The 4,568-nt window shown below is 55.2% G+C and overlaps 1 pseudogene; it reads left to right on the top strand.

Annotated features, from left to right (window-relative positions):
• Positions 1 to 208: 208 nt before the first annotated feature.
• LOC114902366 lies at positions 209 to 4,039 on the top strand (annotated as a pseudogene).
• The last annotated feature ends 529 nt before the right edge of the window (positions 4,040 to 4,568 follow it).

The raw sequence follows: 4,568 nt of genomic DNA, 5'->3' as shown, positions 1-4,568 counted from the left end.
TGGATGTGAAACTATGCCTCCTCCAGGCTGAGCATCTGCTTCCTTTGGGGTTTCTTAATTCGGAAGAAATCTATTGGTCCCTAGGTCATATGGTCATGTGCAAAAATTAAATTTCAACTTACATACATGTTTTGTTAGGGTGGTCAATAAAATGCTTTGAGTCATAATAATGTGTTATGGTGAGATAAAATTATCTGGAATTAAAGGAATGGAGCTCCCGACACCATGGGGCTCGGCCCCGCTCACCAACAGCAGAGGGGCTCCAGCTTCCCAGTCCCCCTCGCTTCCCACAGTCTCCAGCAGGGGCCCAGCCCAGGCCTCCTCTTTCCCTCCCTTCCCCCTAATTCCCCTTCCGGACGCTGCCCTCAAGTTGAAGCCTCAGCCACCACAACAGACCTCGAGCCCCAGCAGCCGCCCTCATGCAACAGGCCGTGGTCCGCTGGCCTCCCAAGAGCACCATCCATCCTAACGGAGGCCTCCTGGGGGGCCCCTGGCCTCCACCTCGGCTGCCCCAGGGCCTCCCGCGGCGACTTCCCCCTGCCTGGGGCCTGCAGCTGCTGCGGGGGGCAGGCTCTGCCGGAGCCGAGGGCATCTTGGCGCCGCAGCCACCGCCACCACAGCAGAAATATCAGGAGAGGCCAGGGCAGCGGCCATCAGCAGCGCCAGGGGACAAAGCACAGGAAAGGCACCCCACAGTCACTGGTGTTTGAGAGTGACAGCAATTCCAGAATGCTGCATTTCCTTACAACTGTTGTGGGCTCCACTTGTGATGTAAAGGTGAAGAATGGTACCACCTGTGGATGCTGAGCTCAAAGTTCGAACTGGCAGTAGACGCTGTGCACAGAAAGCATCGGAGCCAGCAGGTGGCCCTCGTCGGGAAGACATTGTGGACACCATGATGTTTAAGTCAAGTGATGTCGTGCTTGTCCACTTCCAAAATGTTGACTTCAATTATGCTACTAAAGTTCACTGATTCAGCCATTGCCATGAACTCAAAAGTGAGTGGGGAGCACAAAGAGAAGATGCTTCAGTGCTGGGAGGGGGGCGACAGCAACAGCGATGACTATGACCTGGAGTCTGACATGTCCAACGGATGGGACCCCAATGAAATGTTCAAGTTCAATGAAGAGAACTACAGTGTAAAGACCGCCTATGACAGTAGTCTCTCTTCTTGTCCCTTAGAGAAGGACAACTCAGAAGAGTTTCATCAGCGGGAGCTGTGTGCAGCCCAGTTGACTTGAAAGACTAAATCGAGCCCCCAGTACTGCCTGCGGATCGCCATGGAGAATGATGAAGGGTGCACCGAGGAGGAGAATAGTGCAGTTCAGCAACGGGGTTCAGGAAGAGAGAGCCCCAGCTTGGCATCTAGAGAGGGAAAGTATACCCCTCTACCCCGAGTTCAGGAATGTCCCAGGGGAGGAGTTTGATGCAGTAGTTCTCGTGCCGGCCGGCCTGGCCTTAGCTCTTTGCCACCTCTTGGCCTTCACCATCTTGACAATAGCAGCTCTAGCCCAGGTTCTGAGACACACAGTATCAGTGGAGACCCCTCCCACATGTCCCACACAGTGGCCTCTGAGAGGTACCAAGACTCTGTCTTCCCCCAGCAACAGGCCTTCTGGAGAAGCTTCTGTTCCACCTGCTCCTGCAGTGGGCCGGATGTACCCCCTGCACTCTCCCAAGTCAGCTGCCCCTGCTCGAGTCTCAGCTTCCTGTCCTGAGCCTCCCATCTGCTCAGCAGTACCGACCTCTTCAGCTTCCATCCCCATGATGTCATCAGTTGGGGATCCTGGAGTAGGCTCCATTTCCCCAGCTTCTCCAAAGATCTCACTGGCCCCCACAGATGTAAAAGAACTCCTGGCCAAGTAACCTGAGAGAACGCTGCAGTTCCAGGAGCTGTCCTGGATAGCTAGGAAAGTCCCTGGCCTTCAGAACAAACAGAAACACTTTCAACTGGAAGAACTGAGAAAGTTTAGGGCCCAGTTTAAGTTTCAGCCCAGTAGCTCCCCTGAGACCAGCCTGGATCCTTTCCCTCCCCAGATCCTAAAGAAGGAGGCCAAAGGGAAGGAGAAGGAGGTCTTTTGGCTTCAGACTCCATGGGGGCTGTTTCTTCCTTTTAGAATCCGTATCGCTTAAGGAGGACGAACTACCCCTGCCACCAGCAGGAGTCACCGAAGGGCGGGATCAGCCCCCTCTGCCTTGCCCAAGCCAAAGAGATGACAAGGATGAGGTCCCTGTTGCTCAACAAGTGAAGAAGTCAACACTGAACCCTAAGGCCAAGGAGTTCAATCCCACTAAGCCCCTGCTGTGTGTTAATAAATCAATCAGTACTCCAACTTCTCCTGGGCCCTGGACTCATTCAACTCCCTCCATCCCGGTGCTGACAGCAGGTCAGAGTGGGCTATAAAGCCCCCAGTACATTTCCTACATACCTCAGATACACATGGGACCAGCTGTTCAGGCACCTCAGGACAGAAATCCTGTGTCCAACTCAATGCCTGGACAGCAGGACAAGTACCAGGGAGCAAAAGGCTCCCTGCCCTCCCAGCACTCGGACAAATACCAGACAGCTTCAGCCCCTCTGATGATGCAGGCCACCGCCACCGCTTCTGCCCCACCTCTGGTGGCTGCCACACCTTATTCTTCCTACATCCCCTACAACCCACAGCAGTTCCCAGGCCAGCCCACCATGATGCAGCCCATAGCCCCCTACCCCTCACAGACAGTGTTTGCCCCCATGCTTCAAAGCAACCCACGCATGCTGACGTCAGGGAGCCATCCCCAGGCCATTGTGTCACCCTTCACCACTCAGTACACTTCTGCAGAGCAGCCCACCCTCCAAGCCCTTTATGCCACGGTTCACCAGTCCTATCTGCACCATGCCATGTAGCTCCATACACACCAGCCGCAACCAGCCACCATGCCTATTGGGAGCCAACTGCAGTCCCAGAATGTGGACCCTGGTCCCATCCAGCACCAGGTGGGGCAGGCCCCACACCTGGGCAGTGTATAGCCATAGCAGAGCCTGTACCACCCAGGGGTCCTGACAGGTACACCACCTTCTCTGCCACCCGGACCTTCTGCCCAGTCCCGTCAAAGCAGTTTCCCCCAACCAGCCGCTGTGTATTCCATCCATGCCCACCAGCAGCTGCCCCATGGTGTCACCAATATGGCCCATGTTACCCACGCCCATGTCCAAGCTGGAATCATAACAGCCCAGCCTCCTCACCCTGGGGCTCCCCACCTGCCCCAGATGATGATGCTGCACCTACCCCAGAGCTATGGAGGCTCCCCTCAAGGTGCAATGCCCCAGAGTGGGGTGCCTGCATTCTCAGCTTCCATACCCTCACCCTATCTCTACATCGGACACTCCCAAGGTGAGCAGCCTGGCCAGGTGCCTGGATGTCCGGGAGGAGCTGATGACAGGATTCATGAGTTCTCATTAGCTGGAGGAATTTGGCTGATGCACTGCAGGTAGGGCAGGATGCACGGGCTCTGGGTGGGGAGTGAGGGGTCTTGGAGGCAGGGCTGTTGCACAGGGCGCCTGCCGACTTGCACCTGTCTGTGATGTAGGGTGAGCAGAAGCCACAGTCGCTGCCACCAGGGGCTTGCTCCTGGCTCTGTTCTTTGCTTCCTTCCATCGTCCCTCAGTTGTGATCCAACAGCCCCCATCCCTGCTGCCTCCTCAGCTCTCAGTGAACCCAACTGTCTCCTGACTTAGCCCAGGTAAGGTCAGCACAGCAGACAACGTCAGGCTGGGATGTGGGGGGCTGAGCTGGGCACATGAGGAAGAGCTCTGGTTCACTGGGAAACGGCGATTGATCTGTGCTTCTGACAGCCCCATGAGACACCTTGAGGAGGCCGGACCTATCAACACTCCCCGCACACCCCACACTGGACGGCATTGGATGAAGGGACAACTGCTTGGGTTCTAATGTGCCTGCTCTCTTCTCTTTCCCCTCCAACCAGTTCAATCTCATCCCTCCCGGCAGCTCCCCTTCCACCCCCCATGGAACTGAAGATTGTCCTGGCTGTGACCTGAGACTTCCAGGAGTGGAGGGAAGAGTGATCTATGTCTCTTCCCCCAGCAGCTCGGAGAAGTCCCAGCCCCCCAGCCCCTTATCTCCCCCTTGGGGATCTGTGGAATTCCTGACAAGCACCTTGAATGGGAAGGGCCTCAAAGTGGGCAGGGCCAGGGTCCAGCAGGGGTGGGGGGTTTATGCTCTGCCCCTGCCCATCCCCACCCCATCTTGCTCTCCTATCCTCTCATCTATTCCCCCGCTGGAGATGGAAGATCTTTTATTTTCTATTATTTATAACCTCAGACTTGGGGCCCCTGTTCTTTCTTCCCCATTAACTTGAGTGATCTGTGTGAGAGACACAGGTGACCCACCAGGATGGTTGGACAAGGACTTTTACTTTTTATTACATAAAAATATTTTTTAAAATTAAAAAAAATATGAAATTTTAAACTAATGTGAGATGCCCTCATGGGCTGTGGAGGGAAATGGGCACCTGGGAAGGGTCAAAGCAGGACCTGGTGTACAACACATTCATGGTCTCATGTGTGA

This window comes from Monodon monoceros, unplaced genomic scaffold (genome assembly GCF_005190385.1).
Source record: "Monodon monoceros isolate NGI ecotype Baffin Bay Population unplaced genomic scaffold, NGI_Narwhal_1 Super_Scaffold_20, whole genome shotgun sequence".
Lineage (NCBI taxonomy): Eukaryota > Metazoa > Chordata > Mammalia > Artiodactyla > Monodontidae > Monodon > Monodon monoceros.
Note: the sequence above shows the minus strand (reverse complement) of the source record. Positions and strands in the feature narration are given on the sequence as shown.